Here is a 23,219-nt window from a genome sequence, read left to right as displayed (position 1 = left end):
GTTCAAGCCCCGGCTCCTCCATGTTTTGTGGTCAGTGCATGGTAAGTGTTGGTCGCGGCGAACATAAACGCACGCAAGAAGTTGCAAAACCAGCGTCACAGACTGATACGATGTATACTGTCATAAGGAGAGCAAGATGTAAGTGTGGGGACCGGCTGTTATCGTGGTGTTATCGAGTGCAGATCTGTCTTAGGTATCACGGCTTAACGTCATTGAAGTCTAGAGGTGGACAACACGTTCGCCTTACTCAGAGCGGTGTCTGAACTCTATTTTCGACGTTATGCGTGCCACTTTCATTGTGGCCAACTACGATTCGATACAGAATGCACGAAACCTGAAAGACACCCTCACTGATACATAGAGAGTAGTGTTTGTCTGCGGAATAATGGGAGTGCAAGGGTCTGTGACGTTGATATGACTGTATGTAGCACTACTAGTTATCGGGGGAGGGTGGGCGTAGCTCAGATGGTAGAGCGCTCGCTTAGTGTGCGAGAGGTACTGGGATCGATACCCAGCGCCTCCAGAATTTCTAACACACCTACATGCGCACCTTGCCATGCAAGTGGAATAATTCCCAACCGGCAGAGGTGTGTAGGCAGATACAAGCGAACGATTAGCATCCACAATTGCGCCGATTTCACGTAAATCCCACTGCACGTTCCCATTCTTTGCGTGCAGTCGGCTGCTACTGGTGTTGCTGGTTGTGACTGCTGATAACAGATGCCGTAGCAATCAATTCATGGAGTGAGTTGTATGTTTTGCGATAGTCTGTCTCTGACAAGGAAGCACAGGTGATATAGGTGCGAACACAGGAAGCTTGCAGCCCCTCGCTGCCTGCAGACACAGAGCAGCCACACTAGAAGAGCGGCCTAAGCCGTAGGCGAAATGTGCTCATTCGCTTTAGCGCGACGTCGAACTATAAATAAGGCTGTCACTAGCGTGAGCGTTGCGTGAGCGTCGTGTAAAGTCGGAAAAGTCATCTGCATGGGTGATTGCCAAGTTTGGGGAGCGTTTCGTAGTACGATCAGTGCAATGGGGACGCGGAAACTTGTTGTGTCCCAGTGTTTTGCAGTTGGACGACAAGAGTTTTACACAGTAGCAAAGAGCGAGGCACTGAGTTAGCATGAACAATGGAGAGCACAATGGGGCTCGAGATGTGCTTGTTACCTCAGGTGCTGTATGGTTGTGGACAAGGAGTGAAATGGACCAATTTGTGACCGCCCTTTCAATTTAAGACGTTCAAAACAGACGGAATTTGCATTCGTAATACCAGAGCATCGAAACTACTTGGAACTCTTGTGTATATGAACGTGTCCGCGCCTTTGTATTCTGGTACCTTCGCCGCTACAAACCAATCAACCATCGTGTCCGTGCACATCAGAGTCGCAAAGAATGGAGAATAGCCAGGCTTGGTCGTGTGTGTAGCTGTAGCTCAGTTGGCAGATCGTTCGCTTAGCGTGTGAACGGTCTCGGGTTCAAGCCCCGGCTCCTCCATGTTTTGTGGTCAGTGCATGGTAAGTGTTGGTCGCGGCGAACATAAACGCACGCAAGAAGTTGCAAAACCAGCGTCACAGACTGATACGATGTATACTGTCATAAGGAGAGCAAGATGTAAGTGTGGGGACCGGCTGTTATCGTGGTGTTATCGAGTGCAGATCTGTCTTAGGTATCACGGCTTAACGTCATTGAAGTCTAGAGGTGGACAACACGTTCGCCTTACTCAGAGCGGTGTCTGAACTCTATTTTCGACGTTATGCGTGCCACTTTCATTGTGGCCAACTACGATTCGATACAGAATGCACGAAACCTGAAAGACACCCTCACTGATACATAGAGAGTAGTGTTTGTCTGCGGAATAATGGGAGTGCAAGGGTCTGTGACGTTGATATGACTGTATGTAGCACTACTAGTTATCGGGGGAGGGTGGGCGTAGCTCAGATGGTAGAGCGCTCGCTTAGTGTGCGAGAGGTACTGGGATCGATACCCAGCGCCTCCAGAATTTCTAACACACCTACATGCGCACCTTGCCATGCAAGTGGAATAATTCCCAACCGGCAGAGGTGTGTAGGCAGATACAAGCGAACGATTAGCATCCACAATTGCGCCGATTTCACGTAAATCCCACTGCACGTTCCCATTCTTTGCGTGCAGTCGGCTGCTACTGGTGTTGCTGGTTGTGACTGCTGATAACAGATGCCGTAGCAATCAATTCATGGAGTGAGTTGTATGTTTTGCGATAGTCTGTCTCTGACAAGGAAGCACAGGTGATATAGGTGCGAACACAGGAAGCTTGCAGCCCCTCGCTGCCTGCAGACACAGAGCAGCCACACTAGAAGAGCGGCCTAAGCCGTAGGCGAAATGTGCTCATTCGCTTTGGCGCGACGTCGAACTATAAATAAGGCTGTCACTAGCGTGAGCGTTGCGTGAGCGTCGTGTAAAGTCGGAAAAGTCATCTGCATGGGTGATTGCCAAGTTTGGGGAGCGTTTCGTAGTACGATCAGTGCAATGGGGACGCGGAAACTTGTTGTGTCCCAGTGTTTTGCAGTTGGACGACAAGAGTTTTACACAGTAGCAAAGAGCGAGGCACTGAGTTAGCATGAACAATGGAGAGCACAATGGGGCTCGAGATGTGCTTGTTACCTCAGGTGCTGTATGGTTGTGGACAAGGAGTGAAATGGACCAATTTGTGACCGCCCTTTCAATTTAAGACGTTCAAAACAGACGGAATTTGCATTCGTAATACCAGAGCATCGAAACTACTTGGAACTCTTGTGTATATGAACGTGTCCGCGCCTTTGTATTCTGGTACCTTCGCCGCTACAAACCAACCAACCATCGTGTCCGTGCACATCAGAGTCGCAAAGAATGGAGAATAGCCAGGCTTGGTCGTGTGCGTAGCTGTAGCTCAGTTGGCAGATCGTTCGCTTAGCGTGTGAACGGTCTCGGGTTCAAGCCCCGGCTCCTCCATGTTTTGTGGTCAGTGCATGGTAAGTGTTGGTCGCGGCGAACATAAACGCACGCAAGAAGTTGCAGAACCAGCGTCACAGACTGATACGATGTATACGGTCATAAGGAGAGCAAGATGTAAGTGTGGGGACCGGCTGTTATCGTGGTGTTATCGAGTGCAGATCTGTCTTAGGTATCACGGCTTAACGTCATTGAAGTCTAGAGGTGGACAACACGTTCGCCTTACTCAGAGCGGTGTCTGAACTCTATTTTCGACGTTATGCGTGCCACTTTCATTGTGGCCAACTACGATTCGATACAGAATGCACGAAACCTGAAAGACACCCTCACTGATACATAGAGAGTAGTGTTTGTCTGCGGAATAATGGGAGTGCAAGGGTCTGTGACGTTGATATGACTGTATGTAGCACTACTAGTTATCGGGGGAGGGTGGGCGTAGCTCAGATGGTAGAGCGCTCGCTTAGTGTGCGAGAGGTACTGGGATCGATACCCAGCGCCTCCAGAATTTCTAACACACCAACATGCGCACCTTGCCATGCAAGTGGAATAATTCCCAACCGGCAGAGGTGTGTAGGCAGATACAAGCGAACGATTAGCATCCACAATTGCGCCGATTTCACGTAAATCCCACTGCACGTTCCCATTCTTTGCGTGCAGTCGGCTGCTACTGGTGTTGCTGGTTGTGACTGCTGATAACAGATGCCGTAGCAATCAATTCATGGAGTGAGTTGTATGTTTTGCGATAGTCTGTCTCTGACAAGGAAGCACAGGTGATATAGGTGCGAACACAGGAAGCTTGCAGCCCCTCGCTGCCTGCAGACACAGAGCAGCCACACTAGAAGAGCGGCCTAAGCCGTAGGCGAAATGTGCTCATTCGCTTTGGCGCGACGTCGAACTATAAATAAGGCTGTCACTAGCGTGAGCGTTGCGTGAGCGTCGTGTAAAGTCGGAAAAGTCATCTGCATGGGTGATTGCCAAGTTTGGGGAGCGTTTCGTAGTACGATCAGTGCAATGGGGACGCGGAAACTTGTTGTGTCCCAGTGTTTTGCAGTTGGACGACAAGAGTTTTACACAGTAGCAAAGAGCGAGGCACTGAGTTAGCATGAACAATGGAGAGCACAATGGGGCTCGAGATGTGCTTGTTACCTCAGGTGCTGTATGGTTGTGGACAAGGAGTGAAATGGACCAATTTGTGACCGCCCTTTCAATTTAAGACGTTCAAAACAGACGGAATTTGCATTCGTAATACCAGAGCATCGAAACTACTTGGAACTCTTGTGTATATGAACGTGTCCGCGCCTTTGTATTCTGGTACCTTCGCCGCTACAAACCAACCAACCATCGTGTCCGTGCACATCAGAGTCGCAAAGAATGGAGAATAGCCAGGCTTGGTCGTGTGTGTAGCTGTAGCTCAGTTGGCAGATCGTTCGCTTAACGTGTGAACGGTCTCGGGTTCAAGCCCCGGCTCCTCCATGTTTTGTGGTCAGTGCATGGTAAGTGTTGGTCGCGGCGAACATAAACGCACGCAAGAAGTTGCAAAACCAGCGTCATAGACTGATACGATGTATACTGTCATAAGGAGAGCAAGATGTAAGTGTGGGGACCGGCTGTTATCGTGGTGTTATCGAGTGCAGATCTGTCTTAGGTATCACGGCTTAACGTCATTGAAGTCTAGAGGTGGACAACACGTTCGCCTTACTCAGAGCGGTGTCTGAACTCTATTTTCGACGTTATGCGTGCCACTTTCATTGTGGCCAACTACGATTCGATACAGAATGCACGAAACCTGAAAGACACCCTCACTGATACATAGAGAGTAGTGTTTGTCTGCGGAATAATGGGAGTGCAAGGGTCTGTGACGTTGATATGACTGTATGTAGCACTACTAGTTATCGGGGGAGGGTGGGCGTAGCTCAGATGGTAGAGCGCTCGCTTAGTGTGCGAGAGGTACTGGGATCGATACCCAGCGCCTCCAGAATTTTTAACACACCTACATGCGCACCTTGCCATGCAAGTGGAATAATTCCCAACCGGCAGAGGTGTGTAGGCAGATACAAGCGAACGATTAGCATCCACAATTGCGCCGATTTCACGTAAATCCCACTGCACGTTCCCATTCTTTGCGTGCAGTCGGCTGCTACTGGTGTTGCTGGTTGTGACTGCTGATAACAGATGCCGTAGCAATCAATTCATGGAGTGAGTTGTATGTTTTGCGATAGTCTGTCTCTGACAAGGAAGCACAGGTGATATAGGTGCGAACACAGGAAGCTTGCAGCCCCTCGCTGCCTGCAGACACAGAGCAGCCACACTAGAAGAGCGGCCTAAGCCGTAGGCGAAATGTGCTCATTCGCTTTGGCGCGACGTCGAACTATAAATAAGGCTGTCACTAGCGTGAGCGTTGCGTAAAGTCGGAAAAGTCATCTGCATGGGTGATTGCCAAGTTTGGGGAGCGTTTCGTAGTACGATCAGTGCAATGGGGACGCGGAAACTTGTTGTGTCCCAGTGTTTTGCAGTTGGACGACAAGAGTTTTACACAGTAGCAAAGAGCGAGGCACTGAGTTAGCATGAACAATGGAGAGCACAATGGGGCTCGAGATGTGCTTGTTACCTCAGGTGCTGTATGGTTGTGGACAAGGAGTGAAATGGACCAATTTGTGACCGCCCTTTCAATTTAAGACGTTCAAAACAGACGGAATTTGCATTCGTAATACCAGAGCATCGAAACTACTTGGAACTCTTGTGTATATGAACGTGTCCGCGCCTTTGTATTCTGGTACCTTCGCCGCTACAAACCAACCAACCATCGTGTCCGTGCACATCAGAGTCGCAAAGAATGGAGAATAGCCAGGCTTGGTCGTGTGTGTAGCTGTAGCTCAGTTGGCAGATCGTTCGCTTAGCGTGTGAACGGTCTCGGGTTCAAGCCCCGGCTCCTCCATGTTTTGTGGTCAGTGCATGGTAAGTGTTGGTCGCGGCGAACATAAACGCACGCAAGAAGTTGCAAAACCAGCGTCACAGACTGATACGATGTATACTGTCATAAGGAGAGCAAGATGTAAGTGTGGGGACCGGCTGTTATCGTGGTGTTATCGAGTGCAGATCTGTCTTAGGTATCACGGCTTAACGTCATTGAAGTCTAGAGGTGGACAACACGTTCGCCTTACTCAGAGCGGTGTCTGAACTCTATTTTCGACGTTATGCGTGCCACTTTCATTGTGGCCAACTACGATTCGATACAGAATGCACGAAACCTGAAAGACACCCTCACTGATACATAGAGAGTAGTGTTTGTCTGCGGAATAATGGGAGTGCAAGGGTCTGTGACGTTGATATGACTGTATGTAGCACTACTAGTTATCGGGGGAGGGTGGGCGTAGCTCAGATGGTAGAGCGCTCGCTTAGTGTGCGAGAGGTACTGGGATCGATACCCAGCGCCTCCAGAATTTTTAACACACCTACATGCGCACCCTGCCATGCAAGTGGAATAATTCCCAACCGGCAGAGGTGTGTAGCCAGATACAAGCGAACGATTAGCATCCACAATTGCGCCGATTTCACGTAAATCCCACTGCACGTTCCCATTCTTTGCGTGCAGTCGGCTGCTACTGGTGTTGCTGGTTGTGACTGCTGATAACAGATGCCGTAGCAATCAATTCATGGAGTGAGTTGTATGTTTTGCGATAGTCTGTCTCTGACAAGGAAGCACAGGTGATATAGGTGCGAACACAGGAAGCTTGCAGCCCCTCGCTGCCTGCAGACACAGAGCAGCCACACTAGAAGAGCGGCCTAAGCCGTAGGCGAAATGTGCTCATTCGCTTTGGCGCGACGTCGAACTATAAATAAGGCTGTCACTAGCGTGAGCGTTGCGTAAAGTCGGAAAAGTCATCTGCATGGGTGATTGCCAAGTTTGGGGAGCGTTTCGTAGTACGATCAGTGCAATGGGGACGCGGAAACTTGTTGTGTCCCAGTGTTTTGCAGTTGGACGACAAGAGTTTTACACAGTAGCAAAGAGCGAGGCACTGAGTTAGCATGAACAATGGAGAGCACAATGGGGCTCGAGATGTGCTTGTTACCTCAGGTGCTGTATGGTTGTGGACAAGGAGTGAAATGGACCAATTTGTGACCGCCCTTTCAATTTAAGACGTTCAAAACAGACGGAATTTGCATTCGTAATACCAGAGCATCGAAACTACTTGGAACTCTTGTGTATATGAACGTGTCCGCGCCTTTGTATTCTGGTACCTTCGCCGCTACAAACCAACCAACCATCGTGTCCGTGCACATCAGAGTCGCAAAGAATGGAGAATAGCCAGGCTTGGTCGTGTGTGTAGCTGTAGCTCAGTTGGCAGATCGTTCGCTTAGCGTGTGAACGGTCTCGGGTTCAAGCCCCGGTTCCTCCATGTTTTGTGGTCAGTGCATGGTAAGTGTTGGTCGCGGCGAACATAAACGCACGCAAGAAGTTGCAAAACCAGCGTCACAGACTGATACGATGTATACTGTCATAAGGAGAGCAAGATGTAAGTGTGGGGACCGGCTGTTATCGTGGTGTTATCGAGTGCAGATCTGTCTTAGGTATCACGGCTTAACGTCATTGAAGTCTAGAGGTGGACAACACGTTCGCCTTACTCAGAGCGGTGTCTGAACTCTATTTTCGACGTTATGCGTGCCACTTTCATTGTGGCCAACTACGATTCGATACAGAATGCACGAAACCTGAAAGACACCCTCACTGATACATAGAGAGTAGTGTTTGTCTGCGGAATAATGGGAGTGCAAGGGTCTGTGACGTTGATATGACTGTATGTAGCACTACTAGTTATCGGGGGAGGGTGGGCGTAGCTCAGATGGTAGAGCGCTCGCTTAGTGTGCGAGAGGTACTGGGATCGATACCCAGCGCCTCCAGAATTTCTAACACACCTACATGCGCACCTTGCCATGCAAGTGGAATAATTCCCAACCGGCAGAGGTGTGTAGGCAGATACAAGCGAACGATTAGCATCCACAATTGCGCCGATTTCATGTAAATCCCACTGCACGTTCCCATTCTTTGCGTGCAGTCGGCTGCTACTGGTGTTGCTGGTTGTGACTGCTGATAACAGATGCCGTAGCAATCAATTCATGGAGTGAGTTGTATGTTTTGCGATAGTCTGTCTCTGACAAGGAAGCACAGGTGATATAGGTGCGAACACAGGAAGCTTGCAGCCCCTCGCTGCCTGCAGACACAGAGCAGCCACACTAGAAGAGCGGCCTAAGCCGTAGGCGAAATGTGCTCATTCGCTTTAGCGCGACGTCGAACTATAAATAAGGCTGTCACTAGCGTGAGCGTTGCGTGAGCGTCGTGTAAAGTCGGAATAGTCATCTGCATGGGTGATTGCCAAGTTTGGGGAGCGTTTCGTAGTACGATCAGTGCAATGGGGACGCGGAAACTTGTTGTGTCCCAGTGTTTTGCAGTTGGACGACAAGAGTTTTACACAGTAGCAAAGAGCGAGGCACTGAGTTAGCATGAACAATGGAGAGCACAATGGGGCTCGAGATGTGCTTGTTACCTCAGGTGCTGTATGGTTGTGGACAAGGAGTGAAATGGACCAATTTGTGACCGCCCTTTCAATTTAAGACGTTCAAAACAGACGGAATTTGCATTCGTAATACCAGAGCATCGAAACTACTTGGAACTCTTGTGTATATGAACGTGTCCGCGCCTTTGTATTCTGGTACCTTCGCCGCTACAAACCAACCAACCATCGTGTCCGTGCACATCAGAGTCGCAAAGAATGGAGAATAGCCAGGCTTGGTCGTGTGTGTAGCTGTAGCTCAGTTGGCAGATCGTTCGCTTAGCGTGTGAACGGTCTCGGGTTCAAGCCCCGGCTCCTCCATGTTTTGTGGTCAGTGCATGGTAAGTGTTGGTCGCGGCGAACATAAACGCACGCAAGAAGTTGCAAAACCAGCGTCACAGACTGATACGATGTATACTGTCATAAGGAGAGCAAGATGTAAGTGTGGGGACCGGCTGTTATCGTGGTGTTATCGAGTGCAGATCTGTCTTAGGTATCACGGCTTAACGTCATTGAAGTCTAGAGGTGGACAACACGTTCGCCTTACTCAGAGCGGTGTCTGAACTCTATTTTCGACGTTATGCGTGCCACTTTCATTGTGGCCAACTACGATTCGATACAGAATGCACGAAACCTGAAAGACACCCTCACTGATACATAGAGAGTAGTGTTTGTCTGCGGAATAATGGGAGTGCAAGGGTCTGTGACGTTGATATGACTGTATGTAGCACTACTAGTTATCGGGGGAGGGTGGGCGTAGCTCAGATGGTAGAGCGCTCGCTTATTGTGCGAGAGGTACTGGGATCGATACCCAGCGCCTCCAGAATTTCTAACACACCTACATGCGCACCCTGCCATGCAAGTGGAATAATTCCCAACCGGCAGAGGTGTGTAGCCAGATACAAGCGAACGATTAGCATCCACAATTGCGCCGATTTCACGTAAATCCCACTGCACGTTCCCATTCTTTGCGTGCAGTCGGCTGCTACTGGTGTTGCTGGTTGTGACTGCTGATAACAGATGCCGTAGCAATCAATTCATGGAGTGAGTTGTATGTTTTGCGATAGTCTGTCTCTGACAAGGAAGCACAGGTGATATAGGTGCGAACACAGGAAGCTTGCAGCCCCTCGCTGCCTGCAGACACAGAGCAGCCACACTAGAAGAGCGGCCTAAGCCGTAGGCGAAATGTGCTCATTCGCTTTGGCGCGACGTCGAACTATAAATAAGGCTGTCACTAGCGTGAGCGTTGCGTGAGCGTCGTGTAAAGTCCGAAAAGTCATCTGCATGGGTGATTGCCAAGTTTGGGGAGCGTTTCGTATTACGATCAGTGCAATGGGGACGCGGAAACTTGTTGTGTCCCAGTGTTTTGCAGTTGGACGACAAGAGTTTTACACAGTAGCAAAGAGCGAGGCACTGAGTTAGCATGAACAATGGAGAGCACAATGGGGCTCGAGATGTGCTTGTTACCTCAGGTGCTGTATGGTTGTGGACAAGGAGTGAAATGGACCAATTTGTGACCGCCCTTTCAATTTAAGACGTTCAAAACAGACGGAATTTGCATTCGTAATACCAGAGCATCGAAACTACTTGGAACTCTTGTGTATATGAACGTGTCCGCGCCTTTGTATTCTGGTACCTTCGCCGCTACAAACCAACCAACCATCGTGTCCGTGCACATCAGAGTCGCAAAGAATGGAGAATAGCCAGGCTTGGTCGTGTGTGTAGCTGTAGCTCAGTTGGCAGATCGTTCGCTTAGCGTGTGAACGGTCTCGGGTTCAAGCCCCGGCTCCTCCATGTTTTGTGGTCAGTGCATGGTAAGTGTTGGTCGCGGCGAACATAAACGCACGCAAGAAGTTGCAAAACCAGCGTCACAGACTGATACGATGTATACTGTCATAAGGAGAGCAAGATGTAAGTGTGGGGACCGGCTGTTATCGTGGTGTTATCGAGTGCAGATCTGTCTTAGGTATCACGGCTTAACGTCATTGAAGTCTAGAGGTGGACAACACGTTCGCCTTACTCAGAGCGGTGTCTGAACTCTATTTTCGACGTTATGCGTGCCACTTTCATTGTGGCCAACTACGATTCGATACAGAATGCACGAAACCTGAAAGACACCCTCACTGATACATAGAGAGTAGTGTTTGTCTGCGGAATAATGGGAGTGCAACGGTCTGTGACGTTGATATGACTGTATGTAGCACTACTAGTTATCGGGGGAGGGTGGGCGTAGCTCAGATGGTAGAGCGCTCGCTTAGTGTGCGAGAGGTACTGGGATCGATACCCAGCGCCTCCAGAATTTTTAACACACCTACATGCGCACCTTGCCATGCAAGTGGAATAATTCCCAACCGGCAGAGGTGTGTAGGCAGATACAAGCGAACGATTAGCATCCACAATTGCGCCGATTTCACGTAAATCCCACTGCACGTTCCCATTCTTTGCGTGCAGTCCGCTGCTACTGGTGTTGCTGGTTGTGACTGCTGATAACAGATGCCGTAGCAATCAATTCATGGAGTGAGTTGTATGTTTTGCGATAGTCTGTCTCTGACAAGGAAGCACAGGTGATATAGGTGCGAACACAGGAAGCTTGCAGCCCCTCGCTGCCTGCAGACACAGAGCAGCCACACTAGAAGAGCGGCCTAAGCCGTAGGCGAAATGTGCTCATTCGCTTTGGCGCGACGTCGAACTATAAATAAGGCTGTCACTAGCGTGAGCGTTGCGTAAAGTCGGAAAAGTCATCTGCATGGGTGATTGCCAAGTTTGGGGAGCGTTTCGTAGTACGATCAGTGCAATGGGGACGCGGAAACTTGTTGTGTCCCAGTGTTTTGCAGTTGGACGACAAGAGTTTTACACAGTAGCAAAGAGCGAGGCACTGAGTTAGCATGAACAATGGAGAGCACAATGGGGCTCGAGATGTGCTTGTTACCTCAGGTGCTGTATGGTTGTGGACAAGGAGTGAAATGGACCAATTTGTGACCGCCCTTTCAATTTAAGACGTTCAAAACAGACGGAATTTGCATTCGTAATACCAGAGCATCGAAACTACTTGGAACTCTTGTGTATATGAACGTGTCCGCGCCTTTGTATTCTGGTACCTTCGCCGCTACAAACCAACCAACCATCGTGTCCGTGCACATCAGAGTCGCAAAGAATGGAGAATAGCCAGGCTTGGTCGTGTGTGTAGCTGTAGCTCAGTTGGCAGATCGTTCGCTTAGCGTGTGAACGGTCTCGGGTTCAAGCCCCGGTTCCTCCATGTTTTGTGGTCAGTGCATGGTAAGTGTTGGTCGCGGCGAACATAAACGCACGCAAGAAGTTGCAAAACCAGCGTCACAGACTGATACGATGTATACTGTCATAAGGAGAGCAAGATGTAAGTGTGGGGACCGGCTGTTATCGTGGTGTTATCGAGTGCAGATCTGTCTTAGGTATCACGGCTTAACGTCATTGAAGTCTAGAGGTGGACAACACGTTCGCCTTACTCAGAGCGGTGTCTGAACTCTATTTTCGACGTTATGCGTGCCACTTTCATTGTGGCCAACTACGATTCGATACAGAATGCACGAAACCTGAAAGACACCCTCACTGATACATAGAGAGTAGTGTTTGTCTGCGGAATAATGGGAGTGCAAGGGTCTGTGACGTTGATATGACTGTATGTAGCACTACTAGTTATCGGGGGAGGGTGGGCGTAGCTCAGATGGTAGAGCGCTCGCTTAGTGTGCGAGAGGTACTGGGATCGATACCCAGCGCCTCCAGAATTTCTAACACACCTACATGCGCACCTTGCCATGCAAGTGGAATAATTCCCAACCGGCAGAGGTGTGTAGGCAGATACAAGCGAACGATTAGCATCCACAATTGCGCCGATTTCACGTAAATCCCACTGCACGTTCCCATTCTTTGTGTGCAGTCGGCTGCTACTGGTGTTGCTGGTTGTGACTGCTGATAACAGATGCCGTAGCAATCAATTCATGGAGTGAGTTGTATGTTTTGCGATAGTCTGTCTCTGACAAGGAAGCACAGGTGATATAGGTGCGAACACAGGAAGCTTGCAGCCCCTCGCTGCCTGCAGACACAGAGCAGCCACACTAGAAGAGCGGCCTAAGCCGTAGGCGAAATGTGCTCATTCGCTTTAGCGCGACGTCGAACTATAAATAAGGCTGTCACTAGCGTGAGCGTTGCGTGAGCGTCGTGTAAAGTCGGAAAAGTCATCTGCATGGGTGATTGCCAAGTTTGGGGAGCGTTTCGTAGTACGATCAGTGCAATGGGGACGCGGAAACTTGTTGTGTCCCAGTGTTTTGCAGTTGGACGACAAGAGTTTTACACAGTAGCAAAGAGCGAGGCACTGAGTTAGCATGAACAATGGAGAGCACAATGGGGCTCGAGATGTGCTTGTTACCTCAGGTGCTGTATGGTTGTGGACAAGGAGTGAAATGGACCAATTTGTGACCGCCCTTTCAATTTAAGACGTTCAAAACAGACGGAATTTGCATTCGTAATACCAGAGCATCGAAACTACTTGGAACTCTTGTGTATATGAACGTGTCCGCGCCTTTGTATTCTGGTACCTTCGCCGCTACAAACCAACCAACCATCGTGTCCGTGCACATCAGAGTCGCAAAGAATGGAGAATAGCCAGGCTTGGTCGTGTGTGTAGCTGTAGCTCAGTTGGCAGATCGTTCGCTTAGCGTGTGAACGGTCTCGGGTTCAAGCCCCGGCTCCTCCATGTTTTGTGGTCAGTGCATGTTAAGTGTTGGTCGCGGCGAACATAAACTCACGCAAGAAGTTGCAAAACCAGCGTCACAGACTGATACGATGTATACTGTCATAAGGAGAGCAAGATGTAAGTGTGGGGACCGGCTGTTATCGTGGTGTTATCGAGTGCAGATCTGTCTTAGGTATCACGGCTTAACGTCATTGAAGTCTAGAGGTGGACAACACGTTCGCCTTACTCAGAGCGGTGTCTGAACTCTATTTTCGACGTTATGCGTGCCACTTTCATTGTGGCCAACTACGATTCGATACAGAATGCACGAAACCTGAAAGACACCCTCACTGATACATAGAGAGTAGTGTTTGTCTGCGGAATAATGGGAGTGCAAGGGTCTGTGACGTTGATATGACTGTATGTAGCACTACTAGTTATCGGGGGAGGGTGGGCGTAGCTCAGATGGTAGAGCGCTCGCTTATTGTGCGAGAGGTACTGGGATCGATACCCAGCGCCTCCAGAATTTCTAACACACCTACATGCGCACCCTGCCATGCAAGTGGAATAATTCCCAACCGGCAGAGGTGTGTAGCCAGATACAAGCGAACGATTAGCATCCACAATTGCGCCGATTTCACGTAAATCCCACTGCACGTTCCCATTCTTTGCGTGCAGTCGGCTGCTACTGGTGTTGCTGGTTGTGACTGCTGATAACAGATGCCGTAGCAATCAATTCATGGAGTGAGTTGTATGTTTTGCGATAGTCTGTCTCTGCCAAGGAAGCACAGGTGATATAGGTGCGAACACAGGAAGCTTGCAGCCCCTCGCTGCCTGCAGACACAGAGCAGCCACACTAGAAGAGCGGCCTAAGCCGTAGGCGAAATGTGCTCATTCGCTTTGGCGCGACGTCGAACTATAAATAAGGCTGTCACTAGCGTGAGCGTTGCGTGAGCGTCGTGTAAAGTCCGAAAAGTCATCTGCATGGGTGATTGCCAAGTTTGGGGAGCGTTTCGTATTACGACCAGTGCAATGGGGACGCGGAAACTTGTTGTGTCCCAGTGTTTTGCAGTTGGACGACAAGAGTTTTACACAGTAGCAAAGAGCGAGGCACTGAGTTAGCATGAACAATGGAGAGCACAATGGGGCTCGAGATGTGCTTGTTACCTCAGGTGCTGTATGGTTGTGGACAAGGAGTGAAATGGACCAATTTGTGACCGCCCTTTCAATTTAAGACGTTCAAAACAGACGGAATTTGCATTCGTAATACCAGAGCATCGAAACTACTTGGAACTCTTGTGTATATGAACGTGTCCGCGCCTTTGTATTCTGGTACCTTCGCCGCTACAAACCAACCAACCATCGTGTCCGTGCACATCAGAGTCGCAAAGAATGGAGAATAGCCAGGCTTGGTCGTGTGTGTAGCTGTAGCTCAGTTGGCAGATCGTTCGCTTAGCGTGTGAACGGTCTCGGGTTCAAGCCCCGGCTCCTCCATGTTTTGTGGTCAGTGCATGGTACGTGTTGGTCGCGGCGAACATAAACGCACGCAAGAAGTTGCAAAACCAGCGTCACAGACTGATACGATGTATACTGTCATAAGGAGAGCAAGATGTAAGTGTGGGGACCGGCTGTTATCGTGGTGTTATCGAGTGCAGATCTGTCTTAGGTATCACGGCTTAACGTCATTGAAGTCTAGAGGTGGACAACACGTTCGCCTTACTCAGAGCGGTGTCTGAACTCTATTTTCGACGTTATGCGTGCCACTTTCATTGTGGCCAACTACGATTCGATACAGAATGCACGAAACCTGAAAGACACCCTCACTGATACATAGAGAGTAGTGTTTGTCTGCGGAATAATGGGAGTGCAAGGGTCTGTGACGTTGATATGACTGTATGTAGCACTACTAGTTATCGGGGGAGGGTGGGCGTAGCTCAGATGGTAGAGCGCTCGCTTAGTGTGCGAGAGGTACTGGGATCGATACCCAGCGCCTCCAGAATTTCTAACACACCTACATGCGCACCTTGCCATGCAAGTGGAATAATTCCCAACCGGCAGAGGTGTGTAGCCAGATACAAGCGAACGATTAGCATCCACAATTGCGCCGATTTCACGTAAATCCCACTGCACGTTCCCATTCTTTGCGTGCAGTCGTCTGCTACTGGTGTTGCTGGTTGTGACTGCTGATAACAGATGCCGTAGCAATCAATTCATGGAGTGAGTTGTATGTTTTGCGATAGTCTGTCTCTGACAAGGAAGCACAGGTGATATAGGTGCGAACACAGGAAGCTTGCAGCCCCTCGCTGCCTGCAGACACAGAGCAGCCACACTAGAAGAGCGGCCTAAGCCGTAGGCGAAATGTGCTCATTCGCTTTAGCGCGACGTCGAACTATAAATAAGGCTGTCACTAGCGTGAGCGTTGCGTGAGCGTCGTGTAAAGTCGGAAAAGTCATCTGCATGGGTGATTGCCAAGTTTGGGGAGCGTTTCGTAGTACGATCAGTGCAATGGGGACGCGGAAACTTGTTGTGTCCCAGTGTTTTGCAGTTGGACGACAAGAGTTTTACACAGTAGCAAAGAACGAGGCACTGAGTTAGCATGAACAATGGAGAGCACAATGGGGCTCGAGATGTGCTTGTTACCTCAGGTGCTGTATGGTTGTGGACAAGGAGTGAAATGGACCAATTTGTGACCGCCCTTTCAATTTAAGACGTTCAAAACAGACGGAATTTGCATTCGTAATACCAGAGCATCGAAACTACTTGGAACTCTTGTGTATATGAACGTGTCCGCGCCTTTGTATTCTGGTACCTTCGCCGCTACAAACCAACCAACCATCGTGTCCGTGCACATCAGAGTCGCAAAGAATGGAGAATAGCCAGGCTTGGTCGTGTGTGTAGCTGTAGCTCAGTTGGCAGATCGTTCGCTTAGCGTGTGAACGGTCTCGGGTTCAAGCCCCGGCTCCTCCATGTTTTGTGGTCAGTGCATGTTAAGTGTTGGTCGCGGCGAACATAAACTCACGCAAGAAGTTGCAAAACCAGCGTCACAGACTGATACGATGTATACTGTCATAAGGAGAGCAAGATGTAAGTGTGGGGACCGGCTGTTATCGTGGTGTTATCGAGTGCAGATCTGTCTTAGGTATCACGGCTTAACGTCATTGAAGTCTAGAGGTGGACAACACGTTCGCCTTACTCAGAGCGGTGTCTGAACTCTATTTTCGACGTTATGCGTGCCACTTTCATTGTGGCCAACTACGATTCGATACAGAATGCACGAAACCTGAAAGACACCCTCACTGATACATAGAGAGTAGTGTTTGTCTGCGGAATAATGGGAGTGCAAGGGTCTGTGACGTTGATATGACTGTATGTAGCACTACTAGTTATCGGGGGAGGGTGGGCGTAGCTCAGATGGTAGAGCGCTCGCTTATTGTGCGAGAGGTACTGGGATCGATACCCAGCGCCTCCAGAATTTCTAACACACCTACATGCGCACCCTGCCATGCAAGTGGAATAATTCCCAACCGGCAGAGGTGTGTAGCCAGATACAAGCGAACGATTAGCATCCACAATTGCGCCGATTTCACGTAAATCCCACTGCACGTTCCCATTCTTTGCGTGCAGTCGGCTGCTACTGGTGTTGCTGGTTGTGACTGCTGATAACAGATGCCGTAGCAATCAATTCATGGAGTGAGTTGTATGTTTTGCGATAGTCTGTCTCTGACAAGGAAGCACAGGTGATATAGGTGCGAACACAGGAAGCTTGCAGCCCCTCGCTGCCTGCAGACACAGAGCAGCCACACTAGAAGAGCGGCCTAAGCCGTAGGCGAAATGTGCTCATTCGCTTTGGCGCGACGTCGAACTATAAATAAGGCTGTCACTAGCGTGAGCGTTGCGTGAGCGTCGTGTAAAGTCCGAAAAGTCATCTGCATGGGTGATTGCCAAGTTTGGGGAGCGTTTCGTATTACGATCAGTGCAATGGGGACGCGGAAACTTGTTGTGTCCCAGTGTTTTGCAGTTGGACGACAAGAGTTTTACACAGTAGCAAAGAGCGAGGCACTGAGTTAGCATGAACAATGGAGAGCACAATGGGGCTCGAGATGTGCTTGTTACCTCAGGTGCTGTATGGTTGTGGACAAGGAGTGAAATGGACCAATTTGTGACCGCCCTTTCAATTTAAGACGTTCAAAACAGACGGAATTTGCATTCGTAATACCAGAGCATCGAAACTACTTGGAACTCTTGTGTATATGAACGTGTCCGCGCCTTTGTATTCTGGTACCTTCGCCGCTACAAACCAACCAACCATCGTGTCCGTGCACATCAGAGTCGCAAAGAATGGAGAATAGCCAGGCTTGGTCGTGTGTGTAGCTGTAGCTCAGTTGGCAGATCGTTCGCTTAGCGTGTGAACGGTCTCGGGTTCAAGCCCCGGCTCCTCCATGTTTTGTGGTCAGTGCATGGTACGTGTTGGTCGCGGCGAACATAAACGCACGCAAGAAGTTGCAAAACCAGCGTCACAGACTGATACGATGTATACTGTCATAAGGAGAGCAAGATGTAAGTGTGGGGACCGGCTGTTATCGTGGTGTTATCGAGTGCAGATCTGTCTTAGGTATCACGGCTTAACGTCATTGAAGTCTAGAGGTGGACAACACGTTCGCCTTACTCAGAGCGGTGTCTGAACTCTATTTTCGACGTTATGCGTGCCACTTTCATTGAGGCCAACTACGATTCGATACAGAATGCACGAAACCTGAAAGACACCCTCACTGATACATAGAGAGTAGTGTTTGTCTGCGGAATAATGGGAGTGCAAGGGTCTGTGACGTTGATATGACTGTATGTAGCACTACTAGTTATCGGGGGAGGGTGGGCGTAGCTCAGATGGTCGAGCGCTCGCTTAGTGTGCGAGAGGTACTGGGATCGATACCCAGCGCCTCCAGAATTTCTAACACACCTACATGCGCACCTTGCCATGCAAGTGGAATAATTCCCAACCGGCAGAGGTGTGTAGCCAGATACAAGCGAACGATTAGCATCCACAATTGCGCCGATTTCACGTAAATCCCACTGCACGTTCCCATTCTTTGCGTGCAGTCGTCTGCTACTGGTGTTGCTGGTTGTGACTGCTGATAACAGATGCCGTAGCAATCAATTCATGGAGTGAGTTGTATGTTTTGCGATAGTCTGTCTCTGACAAGGAAGCACAGGTGATATAGGTGCGAACACAGGAAGCTTGCAGCCCCTCGCTGCCTGCAGACACAGAGCAGCCACACTAGAAGAGCGGCCTAAGCCGTAGGCGAAATGTGCTCATTCGCTTTAGCGCGACGTCGAACTATAAATAAGGCTGTCACTAGCGTGAGCGTTGCGTGAGCGTCGTGTAAAGTCGGAAAAGTCATCTGCATGGGTGATTGCCAAGTTTGGGGAGCGTTTCGTAGTACGATCAGTGCAATGGGGACGCGGAAACTTGTTGTGTCCCAGTGTTTTGCAGTTGGACGACAAGAGTTTTACACAGTAGCAAAGAGCGAGGCACTGAGTTAGCATGAACAATGGAGAGCACAATGGGGCTCGAGATGTGCTTGTTACCTCAGGTGCTGTATGGTTGTGGACAAGGAGTGAAATGGACCAATTTGTGACCGCCCTTTCAATTTAAGACGTTCAAAACAGACGGAATTTGCATTCGTAATACCAGAGCATCGAAACTACTTGGAACTCTTGTGTATATGAACGTGTCCGCGCCTTTGTATTCTGGTACCTTCGCCGCTACAAACCAACCAACCATCGTGTCCGTGCACATCAGAGTCGCAAAGAATGGAGAATAGCCAGGCTTGGTCGTGTGTGTAGCTGTAGCTCAGTTGGCAGATCGTTCGCTTAGCGTATGAACGGTCTCGGGTTCAAGCCCCGGCTCCTCCATGTTTTGTGGTCAGTGCATGGTAAGTGTTGGTCGCGGCGAACATAATCGCACGCAAGAAGTTGCAAAACCAGCGTCACAGACTGATACGATGTATACTGTCATAAGGAGAGCAAGATGTATGTGTGGGGACCGGCTGTTATCGTGGTGTTATCGAGTGCAGATCTGTCTTAGGTATCACGGCTTAACGTCATTGAAGTCTAGAGGTGGACAACACGTTCGCCTTACTCAGAGCGGTGTCTGAACTCTATTTTCGACGTTATGCGTGCCACTTTCATTGTGGCCAACTACGATTCGATACAGAATGCACGAAACCTGAAAGACACCCTCACTGATACATAGAGAGTAGTGTTTGTCTGCGGAATAATGGGAGTGCAAGGGTCTGTGACGTTGATATGACTGTATGTAGCACTACTAGTTATCGGGGGAGGGTGGGCGTAGCTCAGATGGTAGAGCGCTCGCTTAGTGTGCGAGAGGTACTGGGATCGATACCCAGCGCCTCCAGAATTTCTAACACACCTACATGCGCACCTTGCCATGCAAGTGGAATAATTCCCAACCGGCAGAGGTGTGTAGCCAGATACAAGCGAACGATTAGCATCCACAATTGCGCCGATTTCACGTAAATCCCACTGCACGTTCCCATTCTTTGCGTGCAGTCGTCTGCTACTGGTGTTGCTGGTTGTGACTGCTGATAACAGATGCCGTAGCAATCAATTCATGGAGTGAGTTGTATGTTTTGCGATAGTCTGTCTCTGACAAGGAAGCACAGGTGATATAGGTGCGAACACAGGAAGCTTGCAGCCCCTCGCTGCCTGCAGACACAGAGCAGCCACACTAGAAGAGCGGCCTAAGCCGTAGGCGAAATGTGCTCATTCGCTTTAGCGCGACGTCGAACTATAAATAAGGCTGTCACTAGCGTGAGCGTTGCGTGAGCGTCGTGTAAAGTCGGAAAAGTCATCTGCATGGGTGATTGCCAAGTTTGGGGAGCGTTTCGTAGTACGATCAGTGCAATGGGGACGCGGAAACTTGTTGTGTCCCAGTGTTTTGCAGTTGGACGACAAGAGTTTTACACAGTAGCAAAGAGCGAGGCACTGAGTTAGCATGAACAATGGAGAGCACAATGGGGCTCGAGATGTGCTTGTTACCTCAGGTGCTGTATGGTTGTGGACAAGGAGTGAAATGGACCAATTTGTGACCGCCCTTTCAATTTAAGACGTTCAAAACAGACGGAATTTGCATTCGTAATACCAGAGCATCGAAACTACTTGGAACTCTTGTGTATATGAACGTGTCCGCGCCTTTGTATTCTGGTACCTTCGCCGCTACAAACCAACCAACCATCGTGTCCGTGCACATCAGAGTCGCAAAGAATGGAGAATAGCCAGGCTTGGTCGTGTGTGTAGCTGTAGCTCAGTTGGCAGATCGTTCGCTTAGCGTGTGAACGGTCTCGGGTTCAAGCCCCGGCTCCTCCATGTTTTGTGGTCAGTGCATGGTAAGTGTTGGTCGCGGCGAACATAATCGCACGCAAGAAGTTGCAAAACCAGCGTCACAGACTGATACGATGTATACTGTCATAAGGAGAGCAAGATGTATGTGTGGGGACCGGCTGTTATCGTGGTGTTATCGAGTGCAGATCTGTCTTAGGTATCACGGCTTAACGTCATTGAAGTCTAGAGGTGGACAACACGTTCGCCTTACTCAGAGCGGTGTCTGAACTCTATTTTCGACGTTATGCGTGCCACTTTCATTGTGGCCAACTACGATTCGATACAGAATGCACGAAACCTGAAAGACACCCTCACTGATACATAGAGAGTAGTGTTTGTCTGCGGAATAATGGGAGTGCAAGGGTCTGTGACGTTGATATGACTGTATGTAGCACTACTAGTTATCGGGGGAGGGTGGGCGTAGCTCAGATGGTAGAGCGCTCGCTTAGTGTGCGAGAGGTACTGGGATCGATACCCAGCGCCTCCAGAATTTCTAACACACCTACATGCGCACCTTGCCATGCAAGTGGAATAATTCCCAACCGGCAGAGGTGTGTAGGCAGATACAAGCGAACGATTAGCATCCACAATTGCGCCGATTTCACGTAAATCCCTCTGCACGTTCCCATTCTTTGCGTGCAGTCGGCTGCTACTGGTGTTGCTGGTTGTGACTGCTGATAACAGATGCCGTAGCAATCAATTCATGGAGTGAGTTGTATGTTTTGCGATAGTCTGTCTCTGACAAGGAAGCACAGGTGATATAGGTGCGAACACAGGAAGCTTGCAGCCCCTCGCTGCCTGCAGACACAGAGCAGCCACACTAGAAGAGCGGCCTAAGCCGTAGGCGAAATGTGCTCATTCGCTTTGGCGCGACGTCGAACTATAAATAAGGCTGTCACTAGCGTGAGCGTTGCGTGAGCGTCGTGTAAAGTCGGAAAAGTCATCTGCATGGGTGATTGCCAAGTTTGGGGAGCGTTTCGTAGTACGATCAGTGCAATGGGGACGCGGAAACTTGTTGTGTCCCAGTGTTTTGCAGTTGGACGACAAGAGTTTTACACAGTAGCAAAGAGCGAGGCACTGAGTTAGCATGAACAATGGAGAGCACAATGGGGCTCGAGATGTGCTTGTTACCTCAGGTGCTGTATGGTTGTGGACAAGGAGTGAAATGGACCAATTTGTGACCGCCCTTTCAATTTAAGACGTTCAAAACAGACGGAATTTGCATTCGTAATACCAGAGCATCGAAACTACTTGGAACTCTTGTGTATATGAACGTGTCCGCGCCTTTGTATTCTGGTACCTTCGCCGCTACAAACCAACCAACCATCGTGTCCGTGCACATCAGAGTCGCAAAGAATGGAGAATAGCCAGGCTTGGTCGTGTGTGTAGCTGTAGCTCAGTTGGCAGATCGTTCGCTTAGCGTGTGAACGGTCTCGGGTTCAAGCCCCGGCTCCTCCATGTTTTGTGGTCAGTGCATGGTAAGTGTTGGTCGCGGCGAACATAAACGCACGCAAGAAGTTGCAAAACCAGCGTCACAGACTGATACGATGTATACTGTCATAAGGAGAGCAAGATGTAAGTGTGGGGACCGGCTGTTATCGTGGTGTTATCGAGTGCAGATCTGTCTTAGGTATCACGGCTTAACGTCATTGAAGTCTAGAGGTGGACAACACGTTCGCCTTACTCAGAGCGGTGTCTGAACTCTATTTTCGACGTTATGCGTGCCACTTTCATTGTGGCCAACTACGATTCGATACAGACTGCACGAAACTTGAAAGACACCCTCACTGATACATAGAGAGTAGTGTTTGTCTGCGGAATAATGGGAGTGCAAGGGTCTGTGACGTTGATATGACAGTATGTAGCACTACTAGTTATCGGGGGAGGGTGGGCGTAGCTCAGATGGTAGAGCGCTCGCTTAGTGTGCGAGAGGTACTGGGATCGATACCCAGCGCCTCCAGAATTTCTAACACACCTACATGCGCACCTTGCCATGCAAGTGGAATAATTCCCAACCGGCAGAGGTGTGTAGGCAGATACAAGCGAACGATTAGCATCCACAATTGCGCCGATTTCACGTAAATCCCACTGCACGTTCCCATTCTTTGCGTGCAGTCGGCTGCTACTGGTGTTGCTGGTTGTGACTGCTGATAACAGATGCCGTAGCAATCAATTCATGGAGTGAGTTGTATGTTTTGCGATAGTCTGTCTCTGACAAGGAAGCACAGGTGATATAGGTGCGAACACAGGAAGCTTGCAGCCCCTCGCTGCCTGCAGACACAGAGCAGCCACACTAGAAGAGCGGCCTAAGCCGTAGGCGAAATGTGCTCATTCGCTTTAGCGCGACGTCGAACTATAAATAAGGCTGTCACTAGCGTGAGCGTTGCGTGAGCGTCGTGTAAAGTCGGAAAAGTCATCTGCATGGGTGATTGCCAAGTTTGGGGAGCGTTTCGTAGTACGATCAGTGCAATGGGGACGCGGAAACTTGTTGTGTCCCAGTGTTTTGCAGTTGGACGACAAGAGTTTTACACAGTAGCAAAGAGCGAGGCACTGAGTTAGCATGAACAATGGAGAGCACAATGGGGCTCGAGATG

General features: G+C 49.6%; 15 non-coding genes across 15 annotated transcripts; all 15 read left to right on the top strand.

Moving 5' to 3' along the window:
* The first annotated feature begins 449 nt into the window (after positions 1 to 449).
* Positions 450 to 523, top strand: Trnat-agu (transfer RNA threonine (anticodon AGU)). The gene has a single exon. It is a non-coding gene; the product is annotated as a tRNA-Thr (tRNA).
* A 1,399-nt stretch (positions 524 to 1,922) lies between these two features.
* Positions 1,923 to 1,996, top strand: Trnat-agu (transfer RNA threonine (anticodon AGU)). The gene has a single exon. It is a non-coding gene; the product is annotated as a tRNA-Thr (tRNA).
* Positions 1,997 to 3,395: 1,399 nt separating this feature from the next.
* Positions 3,396 to 3,469, top strand: Trnat-agu (transfer RNA threonine (anticodon AGU)). Its single transcript has one exon. It is a non-coding gene; the product is annotated as a tRNA-Thr (tRNA).
* A 1,399-nt stretch (positions 3,470 to 4,868) lies between these two features.
* On the top strand, positions 4,869 to 4,942 carry Trnat-agu (transfer RNA threonine (anticodon AGU)). Its single transcript has one exon. It is a non-coding gene; the product is annotated as a tRNA-Thr (tRNA).
* Positions 4,943 to 6,330: 1,388 nt separating this feature from the next.
* Positions 6,331 to 6,404, top strand: Trnat-agu (transfer RNA threonine (anticodon AGU)). The gene has a single exon. It is a non-coding gene; the product is annotated as a tRNA-Thr (tRNA).
* Positions 6,405 to 7,792: 1,388 nt separating this feature from the next.
* On the top strand, positions 7,793 to 7,866 carry Trnat-agu (transfer RNA threonine (anticodon AGU)). The gene has a single exon. It is a non-coding gene; the product is annotated as a tRNA-Thr (tRNA).
* Positions 7,867 to 9,265: 1,399 nt separating this feature from the next.
* On the top strand, positions 9,266 to 9,339 carry Trnan-auu (transfer RNA asparagine (anticodon AUU)). The gene has a single exon. It is a non-coding gene; the product is annotated as a tRNA-Asn (tRNA).
* A 1,399-nt stretch (positions 9,340 to 10,738) lies between these two features.
* Positions 10,739 to 10,812, top strand: Trnat-agu (transfer RNA threonine (anticodon AGU)). The gene has a single exon. It is a non-coding gene; the product is annotated as a tRNA-Thr (tRNA).
* A 1,388-nt stretch (positions 10,813 to 12,200) lies between these two features.
* Positions 12,201 to 12,274, top strand: Trnat-agu (transfer RNA threonine (anticodon AGU)). The gene has a single exon. It is a non-coding gene; the product is annotated as a tRNA-Thr (tRNA).
* Positions 12,275 to 13,673: 1,399 nt separating this feature from the next.
* Trnan-auu (transfer RNA asparagine (anticodon AUU)) lies at positions 13,674 to 13,747 on the top strand. The gene has a single exon. It is a non-coding gene; the product is annotated as a tRNA-Asn (tRNA).
* A 1,399-nt stretch (positions 13,748 to 15,146) lies between these two features.
* Trnat-agu (transfer RNA threonine (anticodon AGU)) lies at positions 15,147 to 15,220 on the top strand. Its single transcript has one exon. It is a non-coding gene; the product is annotated as a tRNA-Thr (tRNA).
* Positions 15,221 to 16,619: 1,399 nt separating this feature from the next.
* On the top strand, positions 16,620 to 16,693 carry Trnan-auu (transfer RNA asparagine (anticodon AUU)). The gene has a single exon. It is a non-coding gene; the product is annotated as a tRNA-Asn (tRNA).
* Positions 16,694 to 19,565: 2,872 nt separating this feature from the next.
* On the top strand, positions 19,566 to 19,639 carry Trnat-agu (transfer RNA threonine (anticodon AGU)). The gene has a single exon. It is a non-coding gene; the product is annotated as a tRNA-Thr (tRNA).
* Positions 19,640 to 21,038: 1,399 nt separating this feature from the next.
* Positions 21,039 to 21,112, top strand: Trnat-agu (transfer RNA threonine (anticodon AGU)). The gene has a single exon. It is a non-coding gene; the product is annotated as a tRNA-Thr (tRNA).
* Positions 21,113 to 22,511: 1,399 nt separating this feature from the next.
* On the top strand, positions 22,512 to 22,585 carry Trnat-agu (transfer RNA threonine (anticodon AGU)). The gene has a single exon. It is a non-coding gene; the product is annotated as a tRNA-Thr (tRNA).
* Positions 22,586 to 23,219: the final 634 nt, after the last annotated feature.

This window comes from Schistocerca gregaria, unplaced genomic scaffold (genome assembly GCF_023897955.1).
Source record: "Schistocerca gregaria isolate iqSchGreg1 unplaced genomic scaffold, iqSchGreg1.2 ptg000180l, whole genome shotgun sequence".
Lineage (NCBI taxonomy): Eukaryota > Metazoa > Arthropoda > Insecta > Orthoptera > Acrididae > Schistocerca > Schistocerca gregaria.
This window is presented reverse-complemented; position numbering and strand designations above follow the sequence as displayed.